This window comes from Photinus pyralis, unplaced genomic scaffold (assembly GCF_008802855.1).
Source record: "Photinus pyralis isolate 1611_PpyrPB1 unplaced genomic scaffold, Ppyr1.3 Ppyr1.4_LG2, whole genome shotgun sequence".
NCBI classification, from domain to species: Eukaryota; Metazoa; Arthropoda; class Insecta; order Coleoptera; family Lampyridae; genus Photinus; species Photinus pyralis.
In genome coordinates, this window is record NW_022170403.1 from 48,857,336 (window position 1) to 48,870,827 (window position 13,492).

Sequence of the window (13,492 nt, forward strand, 5' to 3'; positions counted from 1 at the left end):
TATTAATTTTAGGTAGGTTTAGCAGCTAGAAAAAATTTCCGGGAAAATCTTTCCGTTGCCATGGTAATAATGCTCGAATAAAGTTTTTGATTGGTTGTTGGAGAGTGTCGTGCGATTTTCACTAGTAATATCACAAGTGCATTGATTCTTTCCGGAAATTTTTTTCAGTGCAGTCCAACAACGTATTAATCGCCCACGAAAACAATTGCTAACAGTGTCCCTACTTTTAAGTCATTGGAATACATTGATTTAAAATTTCGAAAATATCTCCTAAAACATTTATTTCTGCGATTCCTCCCGATAATTCAAAATACAATTACACCTCAAATTTGAAAGATTCACTTGACTTCAGATTTCATTCATACTACGGAACGTCCTCACGTCTTAAATGTGACGCGCGCAATTATTCGAAATACCTGCATCCTCGTTTTCAGCGAAAGAACACGTGCGTTTTAATTACTTTTTGCTTCTTATCGCAAACCACCAGATGTAACCTTACTTCTAGCACCTTATCTTTTGTCTTGTCTAAATGGAACACTTTACAATACTAATAAAATTAAAGTGAGAGATTACGCATCTAACAAATCTTTAAGAGAAAAAATAAACATTGAGATTCAAATTTAAGTAAAATAAACCAACTTTGTGTTTATTCGTAAATCCCCGGATAACACTTAATAATGTGGAATATTCTTACATACAGGATGTCCCGTCATTATTTTTGGTGTTTAAGCCGAAATAATGGCTATGTTTCGTTTTGCTTTATTTTTTTTTCCTCAGAAACAAAAGATTTACCTACATTTTTAAGGCTCTCAGGTTTTATTTTAACAAATGTCCAAAAACTACGATTTCGCCGAAATTTTACACTTTTCAAAATGATAGTAAGAAGTCTTGCCGTGCCACAAAAATGGTTTGAATTTGGTAACATTTGCTGTTTTTACACGCGAATTTTTAGAAATCGCCTACGAAAGAGTGGGCTGAAGTTTTGAATCTGCAGAATTTTTACACCGCACTTGTGTGTAGGGAGGGTGAGCTTAAAAGAGGATCTTTGAAGACAATTTTCCAAATTTGGAATGAGCATACCGAAAACTTAGGTAAAACTCTTTGTCATTTTTTACGTGTGACGGCTACCGAAAAAGAGAAGAATGGTAATTGATTTTTGAGGACGTAGCTCCCAAGACACCCTTGATCCAAGGGCCGTCTCAACAAGGCACCGTGAGGTGGACAATTGAGTAGTATACAGTGTGTCCTATTTTGACTCAGACTGCGGTATATTTCAGCTGTTTTTAAAGATGGAGAGCTGCGGTTTTCGCGACCTTGCGCCACTTTTAATACCACAAACAGAATCAATCTAGCTACGTTTGTTTCTGAGATGCAGAGTGAAAACCAAAAGCTTGACTTTTGGGATGTTATCATACGCATGTAACATACAAAAAAAGGTAAAAACTGCCTATTTTAGTTATTTTTACGTAGATACCAGGACGTAGTAAGAAACAATTTGGACCATGACAGTTTGAGCTACCTTGTATATCTTAACGTCAATTGTTTTTTATTCTTTTTCCTGACAACATTAATGTACCTATCACAACCTTTATTTTTTTTACTAATATTAAATAGTAGGCCATGGACATTTTGTTTTTTTTATTGTATCCATGGTAATTAAAGCAGCTGATACCAATCAATAAAAATGGCTGACGGTAGAAACATGTAATTTGCCTATCATGGGGATCTCCGAAACCATGGTAAAATAGCGAAAAGTTGCGCAATTAAACAGTTATTATTATGCTTTAAAGAAAACCAGAAAATTCAGATTACTTCCGAGGATATGCCAGCAAAACCGAAATGTGCCGATTTGGTTTTTATTTTTTCCCACCTCCCACACTTTCTTATTGCCTTTCTGAGCTGTAAGACACAGTACAATAGAACGTTTCGTTTCGAAGAAATCAACAACTTTATTTTTTATATCATCCCTAACGTTTGAATAAATATAAAATAAATATGTACATAGCCATATTGCTACGACTTAGGTTATATATACAGTGTGTCCAAGATAAGAAAGAGCAGCATGGGGAAATTGCAAACCATAAGAGATACACGGTCGGTTAAATTAGAAAAAAGTTGCGTATTTTCGGGTTTAGTAACATTTTACTAACTGTTTTAGAAATTCGTAAATTCCGACCAGTTCCGAATTAATTACTCATTTGGTTTCTTCTAGGGGGCGGATTCTTAGGTAAATAAATATTTTTTTTGCGTATCAATAGAAGGCCCAAACTGTGTTAAAAGTCCCGGATGAGCCAAAAGTAACTCAAAAACGAAGTTTTATTTCACATAAAAACAAATATTTTTGGTTTATTTTTATGTGAATACATATTTCAAAGATATTCATAAAAAACACATAAATACAACGTTTTTAATTTATTTTACCCCTTTTTTCACTCTTCCGCGTGCATCATATTCCACATTTTTGTCCCCATATTTATTTGTACGTGATTTCTGTGTGCAGTGAGTACTATGGTATCTTGTTTCTGCATTCGTCACTTCCGCAAATTCTAGACCTGCTGACAAGTTCTGTTTTTTGCATGCGGCTACCCGTAATTTTTTTACTGGCTGCTTTCTTATCTATCTGACTCGGTAGGTACTGTTTCAATTCAACACTGCAGATTTGTTCGGTTGTTAAAGTAGACAGTTTACAGTTGGACCATACCGTGCGTAAAATAGCACTAATTCGCGTCTTCGCTCTTAAACAGTATACAATATACAATTGAATATAAAAACACGTAAATTTTAACGACATCCCATGAACCCTCGACTCTTAAAATACGCAAGACATACTTCCTGTGACGTGAAACGGTGTTTCTCGCAGTACAGGGACAATCGATAATCACTTGCGATCGATAATTTGGAGATGCCTTTTGTTGTTGTACATTGCAATGCTATGCTAAAGAAACTCCTGGTAAGTAATGTTCAGCTACTATTGGTGGATAAAAGACTTGTCTTCTTTCCGTTTTTTTCGCGAAAATTGGCAAAATAATTTTAAGTTTTTAGTAAATATTTTAATGTTTTTAAGCACATCAAAAATAAATATTTTGGAAGTTTTTAGCACCTAAAAATCCGCGCCCTAAAAGTAGCTTATTAATGAAGCACCGCAGGTAACAAACTAAAGCGTAGACAAAGTGTCTTAGATTCAAATAGTACAGTGCAATCTTGATAATACGGCACGTTCGGTAATCCGGCGTCTCTGGGACGACTACAAGATGTCATTTTTGATAAAATGCATCTAGCCAAGAAACAAAAAAAAATTAATGATTAATTTTCCTAGTGTGTAAAATTACGTATTTGTGTATATTTTGTATTTCTTTGTATAATTTGTAAGCATTTTCATTGTATGCACACATATTCATAGTAAAATTGGCGTTTTTTCTCTATTACTTTCGATAATTCGGATTATTTGATAATCCGGCGGTTGCGTGGGTCCATATGTGTCGGATTATCAAGATTCTACTGTAAGTATATATAAAGTCATTTAAAGGAACTATTAATGAATTATTTTGACATTTTGTCAACGCCTACTACATAAAAATGTTAAAAATTGTTTATTATGTAAGCAGAAAAAATGCTTGTTATTAAATGTTTAACATTTTGGTGTAGTAGGCGTTGATAAAATGTCAAAATAATTCATTGATGGTTCCTGAAAACGACATACCTAATAAAGAATCACATTGTACCATACATCGTTGCATTCGTATTTCGCATTAAAAAAAGCTACTCAATATCGTATGTACCTACTTTTTTCCGGTCCATATAAAAATTTGAAGTTGATGATGGGTTCTCCAAGACGAAACGTTGCAGTGAAAATCTGTGCGGACCATTTTATAGAGCTTAAACAGTTCCTATGAGGAAGTGTTATTTGTTTTTTTGATATCCTTTCAAACAGGTTCAGAAAAAAATTAAAACGAATATGGTTTGTTTCGTTTTTTTTCCAATATCTTAGGAACTGATTGGAATTACCGAATTTTTAAAAAAAATTTTTCTAATTCAACTGTTTGTGTATCTCTTATATGGTTTCCGATTTTCCCATGTTGTTCATTCTTATCTTGGACACGCTGTATTTATGGTGTAACTTAGCATTATTATTTTACATATTCAACTAACTACAGAAAATAAACGCGGAGTAGTTGCAGTCTCCAACAAACTCGTACAACCATATTATTTATTATTTTTAATTAATAGTACCTGTGTAAGCCACTCAAAAAAAGTAGTTACACCCCTAATTGTACTTAGAAATATTCCAACTTCTGGAGTGGGGCTTAATTCACATTTCATACTTTCTCTTATTACGGTAAAAACACGTCTTTATTCATTAAGTTAGTCGCAGGCGTATTATGAAAAAGATAAGATCGAGTTGTTCGCTGATGAAGACTACTTTGCTTTTAAAACCCGTTCGATTTTGTGGTTTATTGCTTTTTTTTCAATTAATCGATTTTATTGTTTAAGTTACTAAATATCTTCTCCTTTAATTTTAAGTAAAAATATTACTCTGTAGCACTTTGGGCGTATCATCTCCACCCTGTGGTCAATAAAAGGCTCTTTCACTGTTGCACGACCCAATTTGAGTTAGAATAGAAAAAGAACAAATTCCGTAAAGTTTTTGGGGACAAAGTTCTTTCGTCACCAATTCCCCCTAATTTTAATTATAAACAAATCCCGTTTTAATAAAAAAAAAACTCCTTTGTGTATTTCTCTGTTGCAATTTATTTTCGCGAAGCCTTCGCATTTAGTTTTTGTGTTCGTACGCAAATTTAGGATGTAGTATTTTTGGTAGAAGGAGCAGTCAAAATAGAATGGCTTGGCTGTAGTGTGTGGCGTATCGGCCGCATATTTGTGACGCTTAAATTCCGGATATTCCAAGCTATTTTAAGTTGATGTTATCGTGTTAGTTTGTGTTTGAAAGCGCTTTTTGTTAAAATTAACAAAAAAAAAGGGTCTCATAGGTATGTGGTTTATGTTTTTATGTACTAATTTAGGGGATTTGTAATTATACGAAGTACTTTCAGTTCCTTTTGTCGTGTAATTCGGAATCTCGACTCAATTTGAAAGTTCGCCGGGAGAACGGAACTGTTTTTAATTAAATTCTTTTAAGAAGAAGGATCTCGACGACCCTTCGCAATATGTTCTAACATTTCGCTTTTATTTTTTAGACGAACAACAGCATTTTTTCATTACCTAGTTAGCACAATATTGATAATCCATTTTTCGTGTCAGAAGTAGGCATAAGAGGTTTATTAAATAATAAACGAGCTTTTTATAGGTTACTCGGTTTATAGACCGGCAATCGAAATTGCCAGACCTAATTTTTATTGATATTGTATTTAGACAATATCGAGCGCGTTTCGAATATAGACACATAATTAGCGTTATTGCTTTCTGGACGTGACACCTTTTACAAATATTCCTTTTTGCGTTATCGAAATTGAATGAAAGCGGCAGCCGTTGATGTAGGGTGACAATAGAATTCTGGAGATTCGTTCATTGCAAAACTGATAAATTGGCATAATGTACTCCCCTCATCCTCTCATTACTGGTCGACGTTTTATATGGATCCCTTTAAGCAACTTTTAAAGAATAGGTAACATTTCATACGTATGTAGGTAATTTTCCGAGATAACGGCTCGGCGGATTTTATTAAAATTTTGGCTGTAATCTGTAGTGCTGTGTGAAATGGAAAACTGTCACTAAGCCACCCACAAAACACCTATCCTAACTTGATTATAAATTTCTCAAAACACGCCCAGGCTCCGCTACAGGAAAATAAAATCGCGATAATTTTATTAATTTAGGAATCTCAGCAGCCTTGATCACTTTCAACAATTCCGGGGAATTATTGAAACACATTTTGACTAACACTCTGGGCACAAATATCAAATTTCACATGAAAACTCTAATCTGGGTCGCACTTTGGATTTGATTAAACACAGCTACTTGACTGACAATGCCGCGTATTGGTACTACCCTGTGCAACCTTCAAAAATTATGCTAGGTTATAGCAAAAAACCTAGAAACAAAGTTAAAATATTCTTTTTTGGGCAAAACGGTTATTTTGATTTCGTTCAAATGTTTAGGTTGAAATGCAGCACGATTGGTTTCGAGCCAAAATAAAAGGGTCGAATCCTTTGGTCTCCCTGGTGTGCCCGCTACTCTGATGTAATTCAGAGAAACAGACAGGGTATGTGACTGAGAATCATTCCCCTTGAACTGTAGAAGCGACTTCTTGAATCGTTTTTCTCAGACCTGATCCGTCTGTTCGAAAATGTTGACAACTCGAAAGAAAGCCTCGCGAAGTGCTTCAAATGGTCTTGATTTGAGGTGCATAGAATTAACACTTACAGATTGGTTTGTTGTTATTTAGGTGAGAGAACAGGTTTATGATTCTATTTTAATTGTAAATAATTTGAACCTGGCTATGGAACTCGGTCCTCTAGAATTGCCTTCGCTTGGCCCCGAAGTCAAATAACGTTGAATGTTATATTTCCCCTCCTCTTCCCCTCTTATGCTCCAGTACAAATTATTCTAATATTTAATTATCATGTTACCTCTTTTGATGTTTTATTATTATTATTCTTTTGTTAATTACTTATGTCAAAGCAATTTATTGTATTAAAAATCATTAAAAATTTATAAATAAATGCATTAAAAATTAATAGTGGTCGTTAAAAAATGACCCCCCCCCCCCCCACCTCCCCTTGATTATGCAGAAGTACGCGACAGACCACGCATTTAAAGTACGTAGAGTGAAGGTTTTGTTTTATAATTTTAGATATCATAAAAAGTTTTCTTTAAAAACTTTTGTCTTGAAGATATATTCAGTGCTCCAGCCAAAATGGTCACCCTGTATAGTGTATATGCCTTACCTAATATATCATACCTGTTCAAAAATACATACAAGGTGCTCAGCTAAATATGTAAAAATTGTCAATTTTGAAAATTCGAAACGTAATTTTTTAAGTGAAAACCCACTCTTCTCAATTCATAATTTTACTCAAAAAAATAAATGCATTTGTATTTACATCCCTATATTTAATTCATAGCTAAAGCGAAAATGTGTGCAGCTACTGTATAACATTTTTAGCGCATTTTTTTAAGAATTAAAAAAACAAGTATAAATTGTGCCAAGTCTTGTGCAGATAAAGCGCATTTTTTTAAACCGAAATAGCTGAGTAAATGGTTGGGTTATAAGGGGAGGAGGCTCTTTACACAGAAACATTTAAAGACCGGCTGGCATACATTCAAAATCCCCCGACACTCCCTTCTGCAGAGTTTCCCTTTGAGAATACTTTTACAAACCGTTTTTGAGATATTCGCTCTTAAAGTTTTGACATCACCAATGGATATATTTCTTCCAGACATCTCAATCGCCCTTTGGGAGTACCCTCTGCCGACAATCCGTTCTGGAGACATAAGAGAATAAATCCGATCACGATAAGGAGTCGAGGAGGAGGACTATGGTTTTGGTAGAAATTAATTCCTTTCGTTGAGACCTTTAATTAGAGTACCATGAAGGATAAAACTAGTTCTACTCTCCCCCCCTCCAACCCCGTCTTTCGATAAGAGGACAGAAAGAACGTGTGCCCCCCCCCCTCCTCCATTTTCAAAAGTTACTTAGCACACCTTCAAGGTGTAGGCTTTCAGGCATTGTAATGAAACGTCTCATCGTACAAACTATAACTTTCCCGCGCGACTCTTTTTCGAGATCAGCGAGAGGCGGGGGGGGGGGGGGGGGGGAAATGATTGTATCTTTAATTGTAAGAAAACATCAAATTGATAACGTTGGAATTTTATTTGTGAAACATCCTGTACTATGTTTTGTAAAATCCCCTCGTTAGATGTCGCCTGTTGTCGTCCCCATCCTTTATTTGCAATCCCTTCTACATCTCCCACCTTGTTGTGTGTCCTATAAAAGGTGTTTGTAAAGTACCAGAGAGCACTTCCGATTAATTCCGTTCCATGTTAAAATCATTCCCCGAACCAGAACCAGACCCGATTCCTGCCCGTTTCGAAAACCTGAGATCCGTTTTAAGTTTATTTTATTTTCCGTTTTAATTCCACCAGAGCTTTTCGTTTTAGTTTCATTATTTTCCTAGACCTATTAATTTGATAATTACTTTTAGTTTTGCCGTTTTACTCACCTGTTCCCGGGAAGATAATCCTGGTAGGGTAAATCCCTGCGGGCTTATAAAACCGGACACAGAACTAGTTCTTTGTATTCTTGCCTTCGGTCGGTCGACCGGACTGGAATCCAAAGAGCTTCCCTTCCGTGGTTGCCGTCTGATTCCACCGACTTTGAGTAGAGGTTGTTGGAACCGGGTGGAAGTTCCTCTGTAAGGGCCGTCGCCAGGTAAATCCTTGCCGACCTTATTCGAGAGCTATTACTTCCTGTTCAAGTCAACTCAGGTCGGGTTATTTCTTTGCTGAAGAGCACCTGAAATATAACTGGTGGAGAAAGCTTCCTATACTTCCTTTACCTGATACCTCCTCGAGCCTTGATAAGCATCCGGGCTTATGGGGTAATAACTCTTTATCATTACAGCGAACTAGTAGCACTTGCCACATCCACCGCACGTTTCCAGTTGGGGAAAAGAAAACGCCGTACCAGACCCCAAGGTCAACCGGGGATTTGACAGACGGTGGAGGTGTCTCCGTACCCAACATCGGGATTTGAATATTTGAATTTTTTATTTATTTTATTTTATTAATTAAACAATTTCAATCAATACGAATTTCGATCTCTGGCCAGCCGGCTGGAGCTACCCGAAGGCAGAACCCCGTTCTGTTTACATAACGATATTCTAAGTAACTTTCTCAACAAAAGGAACCGTTTTCTATCAACCATCATTTTCTGATCCCTTATCAAAAGAGGGAGTTGGAGGGAGGGGGGAGTAAAACTGGTTTTATTCTTCATGGTACTCTAATGAAAGGTCTCAACGAAAGGAATTAAGTTCTACCAACCATAGTCCTCCTCCTCGACCATTTTTCGTGATCGGATATATTCCCTTATATCTCCAGAACGGATTGTCGGAGGAGGTGCTCAGAAAGAGCGATTTAGACGTCTGGAAGAATCCATTCGTGATCTCAAAATTTTAACAGCGAATATCTCGAAAACGGTTTGTCGAAGGAAATGTACTCGAAGGTAAAATAAATCGACTGGACGAGACGAGACGTTTAATACGACCATTCCTTCAAAAAAATGTGAAACTGTTTATTTAGAATTAGGTTTTGGGAATATTAACAAGAACGTTTTTTCATTGAAGCAATTAGGCAATGTCATTGGTACTTAGCTGGTGAGTTTCTAAAATTGTATTATTTGGTTAAACCTCGGGTTAAACAGTAAAGAACTACATCCACAGTTAATACCATCAAATTCACCAATTAATTAAGACCGTTATCCCTAATTTTATCACGTACCGCCAGTCGATTTTAAACTCTCAAACGCTTTTGTGTTCTCTGTTTTTCATATTTACGTGAGCGTATTTGTAAATTAGAGATTTCTAGATTCCATCATCCACAGCGCTATTTATAAAGAAGCGAATTTGGCTACAGTACTCAGTCTCGATTACGACCCAAATACAATGTAAATCTGATTTACAAAGTCTGTTGGCCTAATTTTTCATTTCACGTGCGTGGCTCCTAATGTTCAAGTAAATATTAATAAGACACGCTCCTCTTCGGCGTTTTAATTTATCTGAATAGGAAATTTATTTGTGCTCAACGATTTGTTATCAAAAAAAACCGCGCGCACCTTTCAAACGCGACTAAAACCGTCAACTTGTTTACATTAAAACAACCATTAATCCTAGGTCCACGGAAATTTATTGATTTTTTCAAAATTAACTTTATTGGGTTATTTAAATAGAAAAATGTTTCTTTTTCCGCGAGAGCTCTGTCGTCCGGTAATTTATATCGTTCGTTAGAAGTGCCTTTTGAGATTAGATACAATAATTTAATTATCGGACTAACAAATTGTGTCAAGATCGCTAGATAGCAAGTTGATGTTTTGCATTACCTACTATTGAAACTAACTTGTTTGTGGATCGCATTTGCACGCATTTTTAGAATAAATTTATAAATAACGTGGTGCTTTTACTACGGCCGCGACTATAAACAGTTCCATTCATATTTTCCTAAACGTATTGATGTAACTATTGTACATTCACAGGTTTTTAGGATTTTTGGTTAAGTGAAACAATCAACTAAAACCTAAATTATCAATAAATTCTGTAATTGTTTGTTTTTAAGTCAAGTCATACCCATTATAGGTAAATGCTTGCAAAAGATCTTGCTTTTTTAATAACGCCGGAATTGATTGTTTTTCATTTAAATTTCATTCTAACATAGTAAGTTTCCTAACACCTGTGAAACAATAATCCATTGTCTACTATGGTATACACGTTTCCGCATACATGGCCATTAATAATTAATTTTCATCCGATCGCTTTAGCGTGCCGTGCCTACTTGAATTGCCATATAAAAACTGAAAAGGAGTTTAATTGCAATTGTAATGACCCTTCGTGTCAAACCATCCATAATCCCTCACTTTGTGTGCAATTGTGCAATCGATTATAAAGAAATAAAGATAGGAAAAGTTACACGAATATCATTAATCGTTGCAATTTGATATTTGCGTGCCAAACAGTCTGCTTGACTCAGTTTTTGGTCCTTATTTCATCGTCCTATTCAAAAATTAATTGTTCCATTTGTCTTATCCATTCCTACTTAAATGGGCCTGAAGCACACGTTGCGATTTTGTACTCTCGATAGATACGCTAGGGTTTCTGGACAAATATCACCACCTTGCTGATCTTTTGTCCCTGAATATATTCGTATTCATTGTTTCCTCCATCGGCCCTTTGAACCACGCTATATGGCGTTCGATTTCAAGGAATTCTCTTTATTGCCGAAAAGCTTCCAATATGTTCCCAGTTTCATGCATTGCTCTAAATTTCCTTAATTATTTTTTACAAAAATTTACTCATACCTTCATAATTTATTTTCTCTTTTCTTGTCTGTTTGTTTGTTTGTGTGTTCCAAGTCACGTTCGCAAAGTTTAAGGATAAATTCTTACCATCATCTTCGAAGAAACGAAACTTTTCTCTTTTGAACACTCAGGCGTTTTGAGTGAATAAACATTAAACAGTTGTGTAAAGTGACTGTACAGAGTGTTCCAGGTGGAACGGATAACATTTTGAGAAATTAAAGTAGACGTGAACACATCGCCACGGTACGATTCAAGTGACCTGGCGCATGTATTTATTACGGAACGCGAAATAGCAGAGTGCGACATCAACGAAAAATTAAAAAAATCCTATAATCCGATCGGATCTAATTCTGAATCTAAACCATCCGAGGATACGCAGGAGACATGTAACTAAAATTTCATGAAAATTCGTCCAGCCGTTTAGGAAGAGTTCAGTCACAAAACACGTATAGAATATTTTTTATATAAAGATTTATATTATTTATATGACAGTTAACTTGTACAATGACGCACTGTTTATTTATACTCACTTGTTATCCCAAGCTGACTATAGTTGGCTAGAGACAATTGAATTGTAGCCGCCCTATTGAAACTTTGTTGGCGAATGAGAATAAAAATACAGCGTTTTTGTTTTCAAATAATCTCTACTTTAATTCAAAAAAATATATTTTTCCTGACACCCTGTATAATGGACACTAAAGAAGGACTCCAACGAGTCCTTATCCGGAAACATTTCCATGCCGTTTCCATTTTTGATGCGATTATAAGAGATCCGACGGCCAAGAAATTTATCTGCATTCCAGCCGATACCTAGTAATTCAAGGAGTAATTTTAAGCTGTACAAATAAGTTTGTCGAAAATATTTTTCTAAACTTAGAATTTTATAATCTCTCCTCGTACACATCCGCCATCTGCTATAAGAAAAATTCCCATATTGATTTGAAAGAGTAGTGTCGATCAACTTTAGAAAATTACACAACTTTAGATTAACACCTAAAATAAATCTTTGACACAAATTGAAAAGAAACTCTAATCTGGGTCGCACTTTGGATTCGAATAAACACAATTAATTGATTGACAATGACAAATATGTATTCCAACACAATGCAACAAAATTAAATCAAAATCTCTGAAGGAAAGAGAAGCTTACAAAACTTGTTTGGACAATTTCCCCGCACGTAGCCGGCGACAATTAAAATAAAAAATCTTAAACTTACTTACAGTTTTTTTCTTAATAATCCAAATAATCTGATCGTACAAGAAAAGGCGCATTTAGCTGAAATTCGCTTTGCTTTATAATTATATATAATTAGATGACAAACAAAATTGGGTTAATGAATAAGATGAACAAATTTTTGGTGGCTGTTCGGACGGTCGAAACCTAAAACTTTTAATAAGAAGAAAGCAAAAGGCCTCGTTGTACAACACTGTTTCTTTTTTCAACTCGGCAAAACTTTTTCCGTAATCGGACAACATTCGCTAAACTTCACACACTTTGATGAACTTGCTTCGGCATTGATTTATTACAAAAAATGTATTATACTATGCTTGAACTTCCAAAGGCGACTCGACAGCAACTCATTTTTAACAAAACAGATCGTGCTAACTGCCCGTAATTTAGTGTAAACAGATGTACATGCTTTTCAACCGTCGCAAAACGAAACCTAGCAGCAGTCTTGTTTACTCGTTGTCTTCAGTATTTAAGGAAGCACAACTTCCACCATCAAATAAACGCCTTTAAACATTTTTTAATAACTCGCAAATCAACAACGGAACGCGCTAAACTTTCAGTATTGTCCAATATGAAACACTTGCCTCTTCTTTATCCCGTCAGTGATAAAACTCCTTATCGCAACGACCAGATGTGTCTATCTTACCTAAATCGAATCAATTACAAAAGCAATCAAAAATTACGCATTTACAAAATTTCTAAAAGAAAAAACAAAACTGACATACAAATTCAAATGAAACGAACCAAATCTATGATTATTTCGTAAATAATTCCCTAGTTTTACTTGATAAATTGAAATATTCGCATATTCAGGATATGCTGTCAAAGGTAAAGAAAAATTAAAAGTTCTACCGAAATTCTATAAACAACGATTTTAACATCTGATGGGAAAAAATGCGTACAATGTGACATTTTTTTTATCGCGATTCAGAAGATTTTTTCTTGATTCCGATACGAATTCGAGTGCAAAAAGCGCCGAATAAACCTTGGATCGAGGAGGTTACGACACGGATCAACAGAGGGAGTGATTGCAATAGGGCAAACTAAAAATGTGTGATTTGGAATTTCAAAATCTAGAAAACATGTCCTTGATAGCATTAAAAGTCTTTAAGGGTATAGCCCAACTCTTTTCAAGAGCCTTCAACAAAGGGGTTCAAGAGCCTTGATGAGACTTTAGAGTCTTCAAGAACTGTTATGAGGCTTTATTAATCTTTACTATTTAAGAGCCTTCATGA

General features: G+C 35.3%; 2 long non-coding RNA genes across 2 annotated transcripts in view; one reads left to right on the forward strand and one right to left on the reverse strand.

Moving 5' to 3' along the window:
- Positions 1–13,492, forward strand: part of LOC116163387 — a 119,728-nt gene that overhangs the window by 41,001 nt on the left and 65,235 nt on the right. The window lies entirely within an intron of this gene.
- LOC116163389 lies at positions 7,813–8,827 on the reverse strand. The gene is made up of 2 exons (XR_004143735.1): positions 8,524–8,827; positions 7,813–8,473 (listed from the first exon to the last, which is right to left on the reverse strand). It is a non-coding gene; the product is annotated as an uncharacterized LOC116163389 (long non-coding RNA).